General features: G+C 46.8%; 1 long non-coding RNA gene across 2 annotated transcripts in view; it reads right to left on the bottom strand.

Moving 5' to 3' along the window:
• LOC138292430 (uncharacterized) overlaps window positions 1-21,001 on the bottom strand; it is a 65,781-nt gene that overhangs the window by 8,011 nt on the left and 36,769 nt on the right. For both annotated transcript variants that reach the window (XR_011202685.1, XR_011202684.1), the window contains exon 2: window positions 11,218-11,300. This is a non-coding gene — a long non-coding RNA (uncharacterized lncRNA). The remainder of the gene's footprint in view (window positions 1-11,217; window positions 11,301-21,001) is intronic.

The following is a 21,001-nucleotide window of genomic DNA, read 5'->3' as shown; positions in this document are numbered from 1 at the left end:
TAGTAGAACAGACTCATCCTCAAATCCTGTGTCAAGGGAGACACCAATCAAGGCAGGAACCAGAATAGCGCCATCAAAATTACCTACAAATAGAACAAGACAGGGACAACCATCACAATAGGAGTCACTGCTGTCCAGCCAACACACATGCAGTACATTGTGTTCATCCCTAGTGCGAGTACCCAAGTGGCATGTGAACACAAATGACCACAGCAGATCCACACATTTTCTAGACATCCATTCCCAATGGTCTATTTCTCACAGCTCTCAGTACCCAACTAAAGCCGAGTTCTACTGTCAAAATGAGTTACCTATCAAATCCGTCCAATGTGTACAGTGAGGATAAGTTGCTATACTGTTGACACAACCTTGGTTGCCAGTCCTTCAGCAGTTTACACTGTACTACTTGGACTATACATCGTGGCCATTCCTTTGCAGATGTGATGGCAGCCAACAGCACAGTAAACATAGCACTGACATATGAACAGTGACACCTCCCCTGATAGGCAATACGTCATTGCCACAAACTCGGACAGAGGGATAGTGCACTTAACACCTCCACTGATGGCACACACCAGGATGAGCTATGTCACAAGGCAGACGGGAGTACAGTTCACCTACAAGACACTTGACACATAGCTGTAGATCATTGGAAGTATTTTTGGATCAACTTTGTCCTAGCATCATCTGCCTCCTCATCAGTGTCTATGTCGCCATCATCGGCCACAGATCCAGCTGCCACCTTCTAAACATCCAGTATTGGTATGTGACATCTCAGAGGCAGATTGTGCAGCATGCAGCAGTCAACTATGATCTGGCAGACCTTCAGTGGTCTGTAGAGAAGGGCAACTCCTGGGACGTGTAGACACAGAAATCTGGCCTTTAGCAGGCCAAAGGTCATCTCAGTGACACACCTAGCCCTGCCGTGGACCTCATTGAAACGGGTTTCACCATCTGTTGTTGGATATCTCACTGGTGTCAGCAGCCATGGTAGGTTAGGATAGCCGGAGTTACCTGTGTGCACAAAGGTTGGACTGATCACAAAACCGGTAGAGACACAGGGTAGAATGTGACGAGAGGTGTCATAACAGTTGCACACATACTATTTGATACATACCAAAGAGCCAGACCCTCTCTCTCTCTCTATAGTTGTGCCATCATGTGTGGCACATTGCTGTTCCTCAGGATATAAGAGTCATGCACAGATCCAGGAATCTTGTTAGATGTACTTGTCAGCGAGACACACCACCTGGACATTGATGGAGTGAAAGCTTTTCCTGTTCCTGTACACTTGATCATTCACCCTGGGAGGTACGAAAGCAATGTGGGTGCTATCAATGGCCCCTATCACATGAGGGACATGTGCCATAGCATAGAAGTCTGATTTAACAGTGTCCAAATCTGCACATTGGGGGAACCTGATGTAGCTTTCCAGGTGTTTCAATAAAGCACACAGTACATCGTTGAACTCTATACTGAACATAGGCTGTGACATCCCTGCTGCCAAGCCCACTGTCATCTGGACCAAGTCTGAGGCAAGGAAGTGTAGGACAGATAAGACCTGTACTGTGGGAGGGATGGCATAGGGATACGAATGGGTGGCAAGAGATCTGGTTCCAACTGTGTACACACTTCTATGATGGTCTGACAGTTCAGATGATAGGTCTGAATAATGTGTCTCTCTTTCAGGGTAGTAAGGTGTACTAGTGGCTGGTATACCAGTGCAAATCTCATTCTCACCATTGCACAGTATCTGGAAATATGAGCGAGGAAAATCCACATGAAGATGTCATCAGTTAGCATGAACCTAACACTTTACATGTACCTTGGTAACACACACATTTGGTTAGGCCATCTACAATGCTGCAAGTGACTGTACATGTTGTGTCGTAGTTATCAGTACACACACTTGACTATTTGTGAATGTCACATGTGTGAACCTTGCTATGATGTATGAACATGGTTAATCTATACACGTCACTAAAAATCATACATGATGCACTTATCATTCACCTACAATACACTAGCTACATGTAAAATGTCAGATGCCTGTCCTGCAAGAACAGGACAGATGGAAGTGACCTAATTCTGCCGGTGTTAGTCGTCATTGCGGTAGGCGGTCGCAACCGCCGTGCAACTCCTCATTGCCTAACATTGTTTCCTATGGGAGACTGCGACCAATGATGATCACCGCCGGCGGTGACGGTCATGTATGCAGCGACCGTGACTGCCATTTTGTGTTGCATAGCTCACTTGACTCCTGACACTCGTGCAAGCAAGACCTCCACTGCGTGAACTGCTGTGTTCGGTCTCTGGGAGCCATTATGCCGCCTTCTGCAGGAGATAGGGCCCCTGCCTTCACCAAGGAGAAACTGGAAAAGCTTGTTTACGGGGTCCTACCCTGTAAGGACAGTTGTATGGGGCACCAGAGCAGCAGGTGAGTCCAGTGTTCCTGTCCTCTCTGATGGTGATGTGTGTGGGGTTGAAAGGCTTGGAGATGACGCACACGGAGTTGATGCATGCAGATGGCAAAGGATGCAGAAGTGCCATAAAGACACGTTTGAGTGGTCATGAGATGTGTCTGATGTGTGAAGTCCACTGCTGTTGGTGTGATGCCACGCTACATGACTTTCTCCTTCTGTCTGTGTCACCCATGCAGGTCAGCGCCCATCAGAAGAAGGGGATTGTGTTTGCCATCGTCAAGCAAATGCGGACCCTGGGGGTCCATGCCCAGCGGAGCACCCACTGCAGAAAGCAGTGGCAGGACCCATGTCCTCCCAATGAGGGAGGGTTGCCCATTGGACCCTGACCCCCCCTAATGGCCCTCATTGTGGCGGTGGCCTGCCCTGAGGTGGATAGGCGCTTGAGGGCAGCGCAGCAGCCACAAGGGGGTAAGTACACACTCACACTTCCCTAATGGTAGGCATGTATGGGTTTGGGTAGCCTTCTAGGTAGATCATTGGTAGTGCCACATCGGCTATGGGTATTGGCCACCCTGGCAGGAATTTCATCGGTTATGTTTGCCAGATCCATGCAGAAGGTGACTCATGCAGGTAGGAAAAAAAAATTGGGATATTGTCTCCTGACATTTGTCATCTTTTGGGTGACCAGCTCCTTCCATCAGCATCAGTATATCTGCGATGTCAGGGCATTGCCATCACTAATAGTTTGCCACTATGACAGAGGTAATTGGTACAATCTCAATCAACTGTCTCAGATTGTAGGCATAGATGGCTGCAGAGGCAAAACGTGACTGGCCACATCATCGATGGATTTTTTGGCATGCTACCTTGTCATGCAGGAATCTGTAGACTAAAGAGTACAGGGTAAACAGCAATGGGTGTGTGCCAAGTACTGTGCATTGTATGACCCTTCAAGTTTTCAAAGGTGCTAATGTTCCCACATTATTTGGATTAGAGTGCATAGCTTCTGTTTCCCCTCTGATTTCCCAAAGTTGAGCATTACAGTGTAAAGGTATACAATGGCATGGCATACCAGCAGTTCATTTGGTTGTCAGTCTGTGTGAATGATGTGTAGGTATTGACCCATTGCACCCTTTCTTTCTCGCCCACCCTCCATCCCTCCCTCTCCTCCTCTGTCTTTGTGTACATCAGCATCATCAGGCGAAGGAGAAGGAGCACTGGCTAGTGGGGAAGCTGCAGCCCACGGGACCCAGGAGGCTGAGTCCAGCGGAGCCGAGGCGACCAGTGGGACAGAGGACAAGGGGAGTGCCATGGGGAGACTGGATTTACAACATCCTCTTCAGATTCCTCCTCCGATGGTCACTCCCTGGTAGTGGCAGACCCAACTTGGACCAGCCCAGCACCATCCATACCCACCACCCCCCTTACCAGCACTGCTCACCCTGTAGCTCCCCACCCAGTTGCCCATGCCCGCTCACCTAGGAGGGTGGGCATCTCCTTTGCCATAGGCGCCCCTGCCCTTGCCAGCCCGCTGCCCTCAGTGAGGAGCCTTTTGACCTCCTGAGGTCCATATCTGTGGGACAAGTCAGCCATTGTGAATGCCATCCATGGTCAGGCATCACAGATGCAGCAGACCAATGCCTTCCGGTGCCCTGACTGGCCTGCAGAGATCCTTTCAAGCTCTGCCCTTTTCATTGATGGCAGCCAGTGTTCCTTTGTCATCCTTCCCTCCTCCAGCGCTACCTGTGCTCAATCCCACACCCCTCTCCCCACATCCATTCAGAGCACAAAGTCAGACCAGCTTTCATCCACCTCACCAGACATGGTTTGCAAAGACAAACACAGGCACCACAAGTCCCACCTCTGCCATGCACACAGCCAACAGACACATGCACACACAACAACATCAACTCCCTACACAGACTCACTCCTCTCTCACAGTCACTACACCGCTCACACCTACTTTCACCACATCATCACTCCCAGATTCATCAACAACATGCCCACTGTCACCACAATAGCAGACCTGCATACATTGACCACATGTGCACTCACCATTACTAATGACACCCCCACATGCAGCACATCCCCCTTACCTGCAGGCTTGGTGGTGTTGTGTGTGGATGTTTCTGACAGTGGCGGTGGTGGGTGTGTGTGCGGTGTGGTGTGTGTATGACATGTGTATGTTGGCCGTGGTGTGTGTTGTTTGTGTGTATGTAGATGTAATTGTTGGTACGAGTGTATGTTTGCATGTGTGTGTCGGCGTGGTTAGCCATGGCAGGGTTGTGTGTTGTATGTGGGTGTGTACTAATGGCCTTCCCTCCAGTGTGTGCTAGGTGGGTGTACTTACAGGTGTTGTATGGCCAGCAGGAACAGTGGGAAGACTTCCAGTTCGGGTTCCAAGGCAGCTGCAGACGTGTCTGCGTTCCTGAAGGTGAGTGTCTCCTTTTATGTTGGTCGTTTCCACCAGCATTTTCATGGCGGTGAGACTGCTCCAGAAATCCTGCCGGTGTGCTGGGTCGTAATATGGTTGGCGGAAACATGTCCCTGACTGACTGGAGATGCCTACCGCTGGCTGCGGCGGTCTGCCCGCACTAGTGATACTAGCGGTGTTTTGGCTGTGTTCTGTTGGGAACGCCGCCATGGTCATAATATGGCGGTCTTCACCCAGCGGTGGTGCGACCGCCATTGCCACAGTGACTTCAGAGGTGTCCAACGTTGATTCACAATGTTCAGGATCTGTGAAAGACTCTCAGGACATACATTTGGGACCCATAACCTTAATTTCAATAAGAATCATTTATGTACTTAGTGGTTATACTGAAACCCGAACTTGTAATTGATTCTTCTGGAATGTTTTTTTTACTCCTCTGCCGAAAATTATGATAAATCGGAAACTCGATAAAAGACAATTGTTATTTATATGGTTTCTTATTCAGGCTTTTTCATTCAGTGTTTAGGTTCCGAACAGAGGTATGCGAAATTATCTATTTTTTTCTGATATTTTAGGAAATTTTGCAGAAACATGGTTAGCCAGTGTCTCAAGTGTAACTTTTATGTAAGGGAGCACTTCGGTTTTAAAGTAATGTACAATTCCTGTAGTATATCGGTATTTAGTGGAAAATTGTAACCAGAATTCACAGATTTTGTCCAGGCCTTGTGGAATATATATATATATATATATATATATATATATATATCTCTAAGGTTCTTCCTGCTGTGATAATGCACGATCTCTATAGAGAAGAGTTCATGCCATGACTATTTTATTTGTAGATGTTGTGATCACAACACCGGAATTGGAGATGGGTACTACTGAAAAAAAAAACAATTTCTTTACTTCTGCCCCGTGTAACCTAGAACTGGTTCTGAACTCCGGCTGCAGTTGCTCATTGTGGTTGAATTTAAAATATGTAGGTTTTGTAGTGTTGAGTCTTGATATAAACATGCATCATGTTTAATTATATGTTACACAATTGCACATTTTACTGACCATGGCGTCTTTTTAATTCTCCTCCAGGACAGCTGTGGGTTTTTAAACACCACAGTCGCAATTTATGTAAAACACCTTACTGTGAACGAACCTGTGCTCACTCGGAATAACACAGTGAGAACACCTTCATTGAAATGTTGTAGGTTTAATGGCGATGTACGCTTATTTTAATTAGACATAATTACTGCTAAAACTTTAACTGCGCGCCTTTCTGTAATCATTTCGCTGCTGCAGTATTTCGAAAATGTGTGTCTGGCGCCTCCATGGTACATCTAGATGTCACACAGAACTTCTTTTTCTGAGCACTAGGAGGAGGGATATTTTTGGGGGGCAAAATAAGCCAAACCTGGGTGCTAGTAAACCTGGGTGCTAGTGGAGTGCACGGATTTGCAGGCACAAGTGCTCTTTGCAGGAAGGTAAGATTTAACAGGCTGCTAAATGTGCCTCAGCTAACCACAAGCATGCGATACCTTAACTATTAACTGGCGTGAAAAGAACTGAGTGCTTGTTGTTGAGCAAAAAGCCAGGAACCTGAGGGAGGCTTGGGACCAGGGCTCCTCACACCAAGGGTCGCACGTGGAAGAGACTGGATGGGTTAAGCCACTGAGGGAACAAGGACTTGCCCTGGACCGGAAACTTTGTGAGAAGGGATCAAGATGGCCTGTCTGTAATTGAATGCGAAGCAAATACAGAACAAGTCCCCACGTACCTGTTTATGAGTCATTCTTGCAGTTCATGATAAGAGAATTGCAAGAACAACTCTTTGCCTCATGACTGAGACTAACAATCAGTGGGCAATGTGGGCCAGTTGTGAATCCATTAGTCTTTAAGTCCATCAAGAGCTAAACCGAGCCTATCATCTTTTTGCACCTAGGCCACCAAAGAGGGCATGTTGGAAAGCATTTTGAGTATAAATAACCTGGGTGAATTAGTGCTATAGGGCTCTGTATAGGACTGAATGGGGACACTGGTACCAACCACACACTTTGGACTCCTTTTTGTAACAGGGTCCATCATGTCTACTAGAAACACACTCTGCATGTGCAAACATAAGTGTTTGGAGGCAGCATTTGTTGCTGGATTACTAAGAACTACAAAACAGCCTAACCAGGATTCTCCTCGAGACCCTTAGCTTACATGCATTCTGCATGAAGGAAGGTGTTGGTTTTACATTAAACCATGGTTTGTTTTTGTTGCCCCACAGGAGTTGGGTACTTGCGATCTTAAGTTGAGTTGATAACATGGTTGGTGCTTTCTTCTGGTTTTAGGATCTGTTGATTCTGCATTGATCCTCTACGAATCCCTAGATACTTCACCTATACATTCCCTCATTGTGACCTTCTGTAATTGGTTAAGTTGCTGGCTTTAGGGCATGAAGTTATCTTGCATCCCTACTTGACTAAAATAGTGTTCACCTTTCCGCAATTTTCATACCGGTAGCTTTCGAAGCACTTAGATGGCTGAATTTAGGCCAGTGGTGGCAGGTGGTCAGCGCCAGCACCTATTTTTGGGAACCATAGCTTATTTTTTATCATCAGGCAATGGCCCAGCAAGAGAGAGGTAGAAAAGGATGGAGGAAGACACATATAGGAAAACAGTGACAAAGGGTTAAAGCAATATAAAAGGGCCCTGCACTAGTGATATAGACAGGAACTATAGGGTGTAGTACAAAAAGAGTTGAGGTGGAATCAAAATCAGCCAGCTTTGGTAGTTGGCGATCAGAGCATTCAACAGCACTGGCAGCAGACTACCATGAAACTCTTTGGGAACCTGCACTTATTTTATTTCTATTTAAAAATGTATTTTGCACTGGTTCAATGTGTGGCAATAATAAACTGGACCATATGGTTTATCTTGCAAATACATTTACCTTTTATATACAATACCATCTTCCATAGTGCGTACTGCTGGAGACTAAGGGCCACATGTACAAAGATCCGGTTTTGCGACTCGCAAACTGCGAGTCTTAGCGACTCGCAAAACTGGATGTACACAAGTGTACTTTACACTGTTTGCGATTCCCAATGGGGTCACAAATGACCTACCTCATGAATATTCATGAGGTAGGTCGTAATTTGTGACCCCATTGGGAATGGCTGCCCTCACAGGGATGGTGTCTTGCTGGAGACAGCAGACCACCATGTCTGTGACTGCTTTTAAATAATGCATTTTTTTGTTTTTTAAATGCAACCCGTTTTCCTTAAAGTAAAACGAGATGCATTTCAAAAACAAAAATGAAAAGTTTTGTTTTCATTTTTTCAGAGCAGGCAGTGGTCCGTGGGACCACAGCCTGCTCTGAAAAAATATTTTTGCTGCTATTCACAAAGGGGAAAAGGGGTCCCCTGGGGACCCCTTCCCGTTTGCGAATGGGTTAGCACCAGTTTGAAACTGGTGCTAAATGCGATTGTTTTGTGACCGCATTCACGGCCACATAACAATGCTACATCGCGATGCGCCTCGCAATTAGGAAGGGAACGCCCCTTCCTAATTGCGACTCGCAAACCTATTTTGCGATTCGATAAATCGATTACCGAATCGCAAAATAGGCTCTGTCCATACCAAAATGTTTTTTTCCTGTCGAAACGGTCCAATTCTGCGAATCGGACCGTTTGTGACAGGAAAAATGGTACGTACATGTGCCCCTAAATCCCTTTCCTGAATTTCGTGCACTTTTCTCACCTTATCTGCTCTCACGTTTCCATGACAGACATCACATCAGCCAGAATACTTTCTGTCTATTGTTACTCTGGTTGCTTTAAGCACTGTTGCTAGTCCAGTTTGGTAAAGGCGTCTTTTTTGTGTAACTTGCCTGTCTTTTGAGTACACCGCAGTACAGCACCTTAAATGTCACCTGATCAATCCTACGTGTTTCTTTCGTATATAATTCTTTCTTACTTTACTTCAGCTCATAACAGTCCTTAGCGCCAACTATGGTGGTGGCTTACAGCTACAACATGAAGGGTTGTTTGAAGCATTTCAAATGAAAAGGTGACTTTTGAAATGAAAAATATGGATACAAAGATATGATAGCGGTTATGTGAGCAAAGAGGCTTCCTAGGTGTAAGGCGTCCTCCCAGGACAAGATGTGTAATAAGGTAGTATTTAAAATGAAGAATTCTGATTATGGACATTGCATAAGCAAAAACAAAGGTGCTACTGCTTACTACCTGAATCTGACAACAAATCTGACGCATTTAGGTAGTAAACATCCCTACTTCTACTCAAGTAATTTGTCACCCTCTCACTACCCTTCTCCAAGTGAGACCTGTTTTCTTGTGTATGTTGAGTTGGAGGATGTTTCTCCAGGAACTAAATGCAAGAGCATTTTTTCTCCCCTGTGCAAATACCTGGCCTATGCCATGAATGCATGCCAGAAAGCTTGTGAAATCACACAAGGTGGCCAGGCGTACTTCAGCAGAGAGCGTAATGTGTCTTTTCGTCAGATGTGCCAACTAGATCATTGAGTGCCAATTCGGTTTGCGTGATGGGTGTTAATGGTGTTTACTTGTTTTGTCTCATGTTTGATTTTAATAACATTTGGAGAAGAACTTGGCTCTGGCTGGGTTCCATCAGCAGCCAAAAGCCAGGTAAAAGGCAGTGTATACCACGTATTGGTTGAGATATATATATATATATATATATATATATATATATATATATATATATGTTTGGCAAATGCGCAGTGCAACCGCTTCATACAGAGAGGTGGGACCATGGTCTGCGTTCACTCTATTTTCAAGTTATAACATTTATAATAATGTAGCTCTGCAATGCTACTTTAAAGCACTGTCAAAAAAAGCGGTATGATTTCTCTCACAACTTAGTTAACCTTTTTAATGTTCTCTTTCTAAAGCAGACACGTTTCTTATTGTCAAATAAAACACATACCTGGGGAGAGAACGTGCAGAGAAAGGTTACCACTGTTTGTCTTCAAGAGAAGTGTGTGGTAAATCTTGGTGTCATTCTTGGAGTATTTGAGTGACGATTATGTCAACTAGAGAAGGCTTCTATGGGAATACTGGTACTCCTCTTCAAGCCTGTGGTGAACTGAACTGCACGGAGCTGGGGACTTGTGTGGAGAGGTTCCCCTGTATGACTTGTTTTTCATCAGTAAGAAAGCAAGCAGGTTCTGGGATACTCGGTAGAGCAGGCGAAAATGGCAAAAAAAAAACTTTAATATCTTTGTTGCAGAACTAAAGCTCAGAAAGTAAAATGGACAACAAACACATATTCAAAATTATCAGGATATATTCATAAAAGGGTAAGATATCTCTGCAAAAAACGCCTCATAAAACTCTTTTACATAATTAAGATTTCACTCTGACATTAAAGCGACAACCTGAGAAAACCAAAAGTGCACACCTCGATTGTTGCTTCATCAAATCACATCTAATCAAACATCAGAGGTAGGTGCGGAGTATAATTGTGGATATATGGCTCCCTAGGCTAATTTACCCATCCTAAATTGGCTAGCCTCCTTCACTCTTCTGGATTGCAAACCTGACACCACTGATTGCACCAAATATCTAGATGTCACCCTGCAGGAGATCACCAGCCTTTGCAGCTGCAAAAGCAACATGGAAAAGAATGCACAGTTTCAATTAAGGTTATTTTGAGGAATAGCCTCTCATCATCACAATATGGCTAACCTCCTCCCATGATGTTTTCAAGAAAGACGTAAAATATACTTAATTACACACCTTTAGTACTAGGTTATCACTCTAACTTCCTAAGAATTGCCTATTTCTCAATCACTCTGAAACTCCTTACTCGGTTATCCCAATATTGTGCATAAGAGTAAATTGCTTAATTTGAGTTTAAGTTTTGTTTGACATCTCCTAAAGTTCTCTGTTATTGCTTTGCAACTATGGCACACACATATCTCTTGCACATCTTGTACGACAACAGTCATGTAATTTCGATTCAAAGTTTCTCTCTGATGACCCCACAACAGGTTAATGATCATTTTCTCTCTAAATGTTCTTGCTTACTAATGTATTCTATGTCATGTCCTATGATGTGTCATATGATATGGACCTAGTGCCACAAGATTCCTTCTTAAAATCTCTAATGTTGCTGGGAAACTTGGAATTGGAATTTTGAGATAGAGAGTTATGGAATGGAAATTGTCCAAGTTAATGAATAGATAATCTAGATTTCATTAAAGAGACACTGAGGCTAGCATTATGCATTAATATCCTTGAATGCCACTCCAAGCAGCAGTCTTTTAAAGAACACAAAAGAACATTCCAGAATAGAACTCTTAACACATAAATAGTCCATGAACAGAATACTCTTCACCTTTTAATTGCCAATCCAAGCTTCACCCAGTAAGTCCAGATCTCACACCATCTGCACACCACAAAGACGTCCTCGGTTGTTCTCTACAAATCAACACAAATATTAGTTTCTTTCCATTAAATTACTCATACTCCAAATAATCAAAATTAACTTACTAAAAACATCCATTGTAATATTTCTTAAATAATAAATCAACTTTAAACCACCCCTTTCAGCTAATTCATGATATATATATATCTATACACACACTTTTTTTGTACTCATGAATTAAGGGAGTGGAGGGTGGATAATGCTAGGCTCCTGAAATTTAGATTCTCTATTCATTACACTTGGAAAATCGTCATTTGATTACAAGACTGGAGGCTATCATTATGCCTGTTGATAGTCTTCCAACACTATTTCAGTCATATGCTCAATTGGGCTTACAGCAATGTCTTAAAAAAGTTTCAGTATTTGACTAATCATCAGCTTTTAATATGTCTTCCAACCTACCACCCTTCCAAAATGCCTTACTGGCCATGACATCTCTCATGGAATGATGAGTAAGGTTTTGTAAATCAATGCCCGCCTCTTGCATTGCATTGCCCATTGCATTCATCTAGCAATAGTTGCTGTTGTCACAGTGTTATAAGGTTTTACCAAAGAAATTAACAATTGATTCTTTTCATGAGATCTCAAGTCTTAGTTCAGTTCAAGTCTTGTATTCCTTCAAACATCATACCACACAACGTTCTTTACATGAGTCAAATTTTGGATAAAAAATAGTTTCCAACATCATTTTTATTGTTTTCATTATCTCAAAAGTTACCCCAAAGGGATCAGAAAGTTTATCACTTACCTCCAAAGCCTTCACATAAGATATTTTACTACAGGAGGTCAAGGACAATAAAGACGCCAGTTTCATTGATAACTTCCTAAACCCCAAGTACTTGTTACTAGGCCATGAATTAAACAAAGAGAGTTCTCTGTTTACATACCATAAAACCTTATAGCTCACCACAGGTGGTCTCCTCAACCTGATGCTTTTCATAACTCTACAGACCAAAATTTTATTGCCTACCCTACGACCGCCAACAAGATTAAGACCCACAAAAACAGCTGACCTATAGTAATTAATGGCCCTGTAAGACAAACCTCTCTCAAACTGTTTTACTAAAAAAAAATCACTGCATTCACAACAGGTGCATCCACTGGATCCATACCTCTTTTTGGGCACCAACAGTCCCACATATTCCAGATTCTCCTGGATCAAAAAAACAACTGTAATACCTCTGAGTCAGGTAAGTTAATCTGCTGGCAAATAGGTCCACATCTAAACGGCGCATATCTTACCTATTTTCAGAAAATATGATCTGTAAAGCTTCCAATCTGAAATGTCTCACAAATTCCTTGAATTCCAATCCACAGCAACATTGTCCTTCCCAGGCAACTATACTGCTCTCAAACTGATCTTTCGCTCTACAACAAAAAAAAAACAAATCTCCTTTGCTAAATCAGAAAGAGCACCGGATCGAGAGCCCCCTAACCAACTTATAGAAGTTACTGCAGAAACATTGTCCATCTTCAACTGTACTACGCTGTTCTTCAAAACATTCTTGAAACTCATGAGCACATATAAAGCTGCCATCATTTATAAACAGTTGGTATGAAATTTGTTTTCCAAATCTGACCATAAACCACCAGTCTCCTGAGCACCCAAGCGGGCACCCCAACCTGAAAGGCTTCCATCTGAATCTAAAACAAAATCCGGCATGCACCCAAAAATTGCTAGTCCATTCCAAGCATCAAGATTGTCCAACCAACAACCTAATTCCTTCTTTACCTCCAAAGCCAGACATATTCTGTCTCCATACCACAAGCCTGCTTGTAGAGCTCATGCCTTTAACCTTTGATGAGCAAAATAATGCAACGCTCCTGGAAAAAACTCTTGTATTGAAGATGACAGCAAACCCAGCAATCTCACCACCTCTCTCAAAGTTAAACTTTCCTTTAGAAACACATAACAAATCTCTTTTTTCATCTTGTTCACCTTCCTTACTGGTAAACACAATATCACCTTCACAGTATCTATTGAAAAACCTAAAACCTCCAAATCAGGGATGGACTCAGAACAGACTTTTCTAGATTCATTATGAAACCTTAAGATTCCAGGACCTCCTGCGTCAACTGTAGATCACTGACAAGCTGGTCCACACTCTGGGAAATTATTAAAATGTTGTCCAAATAAACAATCAAATGCACTCCTCTCTCTCTCTCTCTCTCTCTCTCTCTCTCTCTCTCAGAAAAGCAACCACTACTCTTATGACCTTGGTGAAACACCAAGGAGCTGAAGATAAACCAAAAGGGAGACAACAAAACTCAGATATTGGACCTTTGCATCTACATTGAAGATAAACCTGGCTGTCCTTGGACATTGGGATAGAAGAATAAGCATATTTGAAGTCTAATTTTCACGTTCCTTAACAACATGTTCCTCAACAGATGGATACCCTCCATCTTGAAATGTCTGTATACCAGGAATCTGTTCAAGTCCCTTAAATTTATTGCAGGTCTCCATCCTTTTTTTTTTTTTCTCTACTAAGAAAAGGTTGCTTAAAAACACAAAGGCCCTCATTACGACCCTGGCGGTCGGTGATAAAGTGGTGGTAATACCGCCAACAGGCTGGCGATAATTACTGCCAAATTCTGACCATGGCAGAAAGATCTCCGAAAGACAGCCAATGCACCACACCAACCGCCAGGGTGGAAACAACAGCCACCATGGCAGTAGCTGCCTTCAGCCAGGCGGAAGTCAAAGATCCGTCCACCATATTACAACAACACAATCCGTCACCTTTTCCGGGGCGGTACCAATGACATCAAAAGCCTGGCGGAAACAGACCTCAGAAGTGAAAGGACTCACCTTTGGAGACACAGGGAAGAACCACTCCACCATGGAACCAAAACTGCATGTATTTCCGATGATATTCTACGTTGTGCTCCACCATGAACACCAAAGCCGGTGAAGACGACGATGGTGAGTACAGCCGCCTAGCACACAAGGGAGGGGGGAGGTAAAAGAGAGTGAAACACATGTACAACACACACACCATACACACAACCAGATGTACAAGAAAACAAGTTAATCCCCCTAAACCAGCTGAATAATGCAAGGACAAAACAAAGTTACCAAAGTGATTGTAATAAGATCAACACAGTATAAATAATAATTTAGGCAATGTAACAGATATTTACAAATTTACAGAACAAAGGACACTGGCCAGTCCTCAGTTTGCGTGGGCCACATGACCACAGCCCAAAGTCCAAGGCCCCACTTGTCACCTGCATTAACACAGAGAGAACACTGCAGGGGCATCAGTTGGTAAACAGGCAGGCACCTCAGGGGGAGGGGTGGGGGTACCTCAGCCGGGACCTGAAACAAGACCACTGGTTCTGGAGGGGGCAACATGCCCTGTGCTTGGCCCTGGGGAGTGATAGGGCACAGTCCCTCTAGTGGGTGTCTTACCCACTGGTTCTGGAATGGGCAACATGCCCTTTGCTTGGTCCTGTGGAGTGATAGGCCACAGTCTCTCGAGTGGGTGTCTTACCCACTGGTTCTGGAAGGGGCAACATGCCCTCTGCTTGGTCCTGGGGAGTATTAGGCCATGGTCTCTCGAGTGGGTGTTCTACTCTCTGGTTCTAGAGGAGGCAACATGCCCTGTGCTTGGTTCTGGGGAGTGATAGGCCACAGTCTCTCGAGTGCGTGTCTTACCAACTGGTTCTGGAGGGGGCAACATGCCCTTTGCTTGGTCCTGGGGAGTGCAAGACCAGTCTCTCAAGTGGGTTTCTTATCCACTAGTTCTGGAGGGGGCAACATGCCCTGTGCTTGGTTCTGGGGAGTGATAGGTCACAGTTTCTCGATTGGGTGTCTTACCCACTGGTTCTGGAGTGGGCAACATGACCTGCGCTTGGTCCTGGGGAGTGCAAGGCCACAGTCTGTCGAGTGGGTGTCTTACCCACTGGTTCTAGAGGGGGCAAAATGCCCTGTGCTTGGTCCTGGGGAGTGATAGGCCACAGTCTCTCAAGTGGGTGAAAACCCCACTGGTTCTGGGGTGGACAGGCCACACAGCAGCCCATGAACGTAGGATTACATTGTGTCCGCCGGTGGTGACGGCTGCACTGTGTTGGTGGGAGGCTCCTGTATATCCCCTGCACCCTTGGACGGATGCACTGTGGTTGTGTTGCTGGTGGTGGGAGGCTCCTGCACCCTCGGACGGATACACTGTCATGGTGCTGCTAGTGGTCGGAGGCTTCAGAACACCCCTTGCACCCTCAAATGGATGCACAACCATGGTTGGTGGTGGGGGCTCTGTCACAGCTGCTGGTGCAGGCTCCTTGCCCTTCCTGCCTGCTGGTGCAGGCTCCTTGCCCTTTGTGGTGGCAGGTGCAGGCTCCTTGCCCTTTGTGGTGGCAGGTGCAGGCTCCTTGCCCTTCTTGCCTACTGGTGCATGATCCTTCCCCTTTAGGCTGACTGGTGAAGGCTCCTTCCCCTTCAGTAAATGTGGCCTGGATTATTTTCCACCACGAGTAGGTGCTGATGGAACTGGGCCTGTGGACTATGTGACTGAGGTGACTGAGGTGCTTGGCTGGGATTGTGATACCATGGCCATATGTGCAGGACAGTGGGAGGGGTAGGGAAGAGGTCAATGGTGGATAGGAACAGTTTTTTAGGGACATTGGGGCATGAAGAGGGAGAAGGAATGGGAGTGGAGGATGAGGGAGTGGTTGTTGGAGGTGTCTGCTGGAATTTGGTGCAGGTGCATGGGCTGTATGCTGTTGTGAGGTGGATGGCTGTTGGGTGTCTGAGTGCTTGCGTGTGTGTACTTTAGGAGGTAGGACAGACACAGTGGGAGAGGACACAGGGGACGTGTGCATGGATGTTGTGGAGGTCTCTGCCAGTGAGATGTGTGTTCTGCTTGGTGTGGTGATGATGCAGATAGTGGATGATGATGTAGTGCATGCAGGTGTGAGTGTGGACATGGCTGGGAGGGAGGTGGTGTAGGGGAAGGAGGGGGAGACAGTGGGAATAGTGGATGTTGTTGTGTCTGCAACTGGATGGTGTTTGTGTGAGTGCCTGTGGGATGAAGTGTGGTGCTTGTGTTTGCCTGTGACACTCTTGGGTATTGTCTTGTGTGCATGGTCATCTGTATGTGTGCCTGGGATGGGTTAGGGTTGAGGAGAATGGGACAGGGAAGTGGTAGTTGGAGGGTGGGCGGTAGAAGCAGGGATAATGGCTGCCATCAGAGAGGAGGCCAGAGCCTGACTCCATCTCTGTTGGGCCGCCAATCCAGTGTGAATGCCCTCCAGGAATGCATTAGATCGTTGCATCTGGGCTGCCAGCGCCTGGATGGCATTCACAATGGTTGACTGCCCTACAGAGATGAACCTCAGGAGGTCAATAGCCTCCTCAATCAGGGCAGCAGGGCTTACTGGGGCAGGGACTGAGGTGCCTGGGGCGAAGGAGATGCCCACCCTCCTGGGTGAGTGGGCACGGGCAACTCGCTGAGGGGCTGCTGGGAGGGTGGTGCTGGTACGGAGTGGCGGCTGTACCTGTAGCTGGGGTGGTCACAGAAGTGTCTGCCACAACCAGGGAGCTTCCATCAGAGGAGGTATCAGAGTCTGTATTGTCCCCTCCAGTCTCCGCTGTGGTGCTCCCCTCGCCCTCCGTCCCACTGGGGCCCTCAGCGTCAGTGGGCTCTGCCTCCTGGGTCCTGTGGGATGCAGCTCCCTCTGTCGCCGGTGCCTCTGCTCCTCTGCCAGATGATGCTAATGCACATAAGGACAGGATGACAAAACAAAAAAGGGGGGGAAGAGACAAAGGATACACTGGGTTGGTGTACACAGCATACTCGCACACAGGAAACAGGCCTTTGCACTATGCATTGCTCCACTACTGATCTCGCTGGCCACCAAGGCATGAGGAGGGGCACACACCACCATCTGCAGCACACCTGGGACCCACGCAGCCCTGACCACTAGTGGATGCCTGCAAGCTAGGTAGCAGGATTATCCCTTTAGAACCCTAGCCACCACAGGACCTACACTGCTATGTCAGGCCTGGCCTAGGGGCACCCACTGACACACAGCCATCACCCAGATACCACCGTACCATGCGTAAGTTGTAATGATGGGCACTGTACTCAAACCCTTGTGGCTGCTGTAATGCCCACAGGCACCCATCCAGCTCTGGATAGTCCACTGTCATTTTGCAGGCCATCAGGGGAGTCAGGGTTCGACGGGCACCCCTTCCTTGTTGGGAGGAAATCCCCAGCTGGGCCTCTGGCCTCTTCTGTGCCCTGTGTCTCATTTCCTCCCACCGTTTGCAACAGTGTGTGCTCTGCCTGCCATAGCCCCCAGGGTCCGCACCTCCTTGGCGATGGCACGCCATATACCCTTCTTTCGAAACAGTCCAGCCTGTTACACATATGGCCCACCATACCCGTTCCCATCACCATTGGCACACACATAGCCCAGCACACAAGCTGTACGCCGCAAAGAAGGCATCCACCCACCCCCCTTGCACGAGGCCTTCACACACACCACTCATTCATGCCACATGAATTGTGTCCACAGTGTACCCACCTGTTGGTCTAGAAGCCCATACAGCAGTCCGTACTGGGGTAGGACCCCATCCACCAGTCTCTCCAACTCCTCTTAAGTGAAGGCTGGGGCCCTTTCCCTGGTCACAGGGGCCATGGTAGGTTCCAGACACAGCTCACAGCAGCACGTGCAGTATAGGTCCTCTCCTATGGAAGGTCAGGTAGCAAGTGATTAATTTGGTAGAAAATGGCGGTCACGTCCACGGCGCTGCATTCCGTCACCGTCGGCGTAGATCACCATTGGCCAATGTAACCCATAGGGCCCAATGTCATTCAATGAGGAGTTGCATGTCGGTTCCCAACCACCTCCTGCCACGGTGCACAATGTCAGCGGAATTATCTCACTTCCACCTATCCCTCCACACAGGACAGGTAGTTGCTGTTTCAAGGGGGGGGCATCTGGATTTATGCTGCGTCACAAGAGAAAGTAGCACATTCTAGACAAATCACACTGACCCATTACATGTTTAAATAATGCAAACTACTGTTGTAGCTCCATTGTTCAGTTTGTGACAGGCTCCTCACTCTTTTGTCCCTTAGATTCCTAGCGCTGCGGATGAATAGGAGCTTGAGACATTCCCCAGTGTACAGACTCCTGCTGGATTTGGCAACACTGGAGGACAGGCACATTATCCTCACCTATATACTTGACAGGGCCACAATCACAGAGCTGTGTGCCCAATTGGAGCCTGACCTGATATCTGCTATCCGTCACCCCACTGGGATCCCCGCTCTTGTGCAAGTGCTATCAGTACTCCATCTCCTGACAACTGGTTCTTTCCAAGTGACAATGGGCTTGGCAGCAGGAATGTCACAGCCAATGTTCTCAAATGCGCTGACAAGAGTGTTGTCTGCCCTGATAAAGCACATGTGCAACTTCATTGTTTTCCCCCAGGTTGAGGATTTGGCCACAGTGAAGGCCGAGTTTTATGCAATGGGACTTTTCCCCAACAGAATTGGGGTGACTGATGGAACACATATTGCATTTGTCCCCCCCAAGCAGAATGAACAGGTGTTCAGGAATTGTAAGAGCTTTCAGTCCATGAATGTTCAGATGGTGTGCTTGGCGGACCACTACATCTCCAACGTCAATGCTAAGTATCCTGGGTCGGTGCATGATGCCTTTGTCCTGAGGAATAGCAGCATCCCAAATGTGATGGCCCAACTACAGCGGCATAGGGTGTGGCTAATAGGTGAGCCCTGGTTACCGCCAAGTAGATGTTGGTATATGGGTGTGGTGTGGGCCATATAGGATAGTGTGCGGCTAAATGTTGTCCCTCAGTATTTGCAGATGACTCTGGTTACCCAAACCTATCATGGCTGCTGACTCCTGTGAGGAATCCCAGGACAAGTGCAGAAGAACGTTATAATGAGGCACATGGGCGAACCAGAAGGAGCATTGAAAGGACCTTTGGCCTCCAGAAGGCCAGGTTCCGGTGCCTCCATCTAATAGGTGGATCCCTGTGCTACTCACCCAAGAAGGTCTGCCAAATAGTAGTGGCATGCTGCATGTTGCACAGCCTGGCCCTCAGACGCCATGTCCCTTTTCTGAAGGAGGAGCAGACTGGAGATGGCCCTGTGGCAGCAGTAGACCCTGTGGACAGTGAGGATGAGGAGGCAGAGTATGAGGACAACAAAACATCTGTGATCCATCAATTATTCCAATGACACACAGGTAGGACAGCGAAACTTTACATTTCAATTACTTTGGTGGTAATCTGTGTGGCAATGGCATGCTGATATTTCCCTCTTCCAAGCCCACTTACTATTCCCTCTGGCAATTCATTTTCAGATGTCGGTGACCGGATATATACTCCTGTTGTGATCACTACAGCCAGCTACAGGTCATTAATCTATCCTTATTCAATGTACAGTTAATTTACAATGTTTGAACCTGTTTCAATGAATACATATTTGATATACATGACATACTCCAAATAGATTTTTTTCAAAGGGTGTTTATTGAAGTGCTAACTTATAGGGGGAAAGGGCAATGGGATGGGGTGATGGAGGAAAGTGCAGGGTATCGTTCCAGTCTGTTTGTAGCACAGGTGCATTGTCCAAGGGGCCATAGGAAGGGGAGCAATGGCAGTTCAAGGTGGACAGGGTGACTGAGTGGGACCCAAGGGTGACAATCAGGAGAGTCTTATTTCCTGGCGGGGGTCTTGGCAATGTTCTCTGGCCTCTGCCTGGATCGCAGGGACCATTTGCGGGGTGGTTCTCCTTCTGCAAAGGATTGGGTGCTGGTGGCCTTTGAGTCCTGTGGCGGGGCCTCCTGGCCACCAGCGGCAGCGGAGGTGGAAGGCTGTTCAGATGTCTGGCTAGTGGCAGGGGCCCACTGGTGTGAGACTGCCTCCCTCATAATGTTGGCCATGTCTGCCAGCACCCCTGCTATGGAGATCAGGGTGTTGTTGATGGCCTGAAAGTCCTCCCGGATCCCTTGGTACTGTCCCTCCTGCAGCTGCCAGTTCTCCTGCACTTTGTCCAGGATCTGGCCCATTGTCTCCTGGGAATGTTGATAGGATCCCAGGATGTCTGCAAGTGCCTCCTGGAGAGTCAGTTCCCTGGGCCTGTCCTCCCCCTGGCGCACAGCAGTCCTCCCAGTGTCCCTGGTGGCCCGTGCCTCTGTCCCCTGAACCGTGTGCCCACTGCTATTGACCCCAGGTCCCTGATGGTTTTGGGTAGGAGGTATGGCCTGGGGTCCCTGTAGAGGTGGACACACTGCTGATTGACGTGTCCTGGGGACAGAGGAGTGGGTATGCTGGGTGGATGCTGTGGTGTTATTTCCAGATGGGGGAGTGTTATTTCCAGATGGGGGAGGCTCTGTTGTGGTGTGTGTCTGGGCCTGGGTAACTGGCTGTCCAGTGGTCCCTGATGGGCCAGGTAGGTCATCCAGATCCTGAAGACCAGAGTTGCTTCCATCACTGTGGGCCTCTTCAGTTGGGGGAATGGCTAGTGCCGGCACCTCCTCTCCGCTGACATTGGCTGGGGTACCTGTGGGGATGTAAATTATGTGTTATGGTTTATGAGTCTGACATATTGTACAGCTGTGGCTTCCCCTCTATGGTTGGATTTGTCCTGCAAGCTTTCACTTGTGTATGTTGGTGTATGGTGGGATTGTTAGTTTTCTATGGTGTGCATGCTTT

The sequence above is a fragment of the Pleurodeles waltl genome, chromosome 4_2, assembly GCF_031143425.1.
Source record: "Pleurodeles waltl isolate 20211129_DDA chromosome 4_2, aPleWal1.hap1.20221129, whole genome shotgun sequence".
Classification (NCBI taxonomy): Eukaryota; Metazoa; Chordata; class Amphibia; order Caudata; family Salamandridae; genus Pleurodeles; species Pleurodeles waltl.
This window is presented reverse-complemented; position numbering and strand designations above follow the sequence as displayed.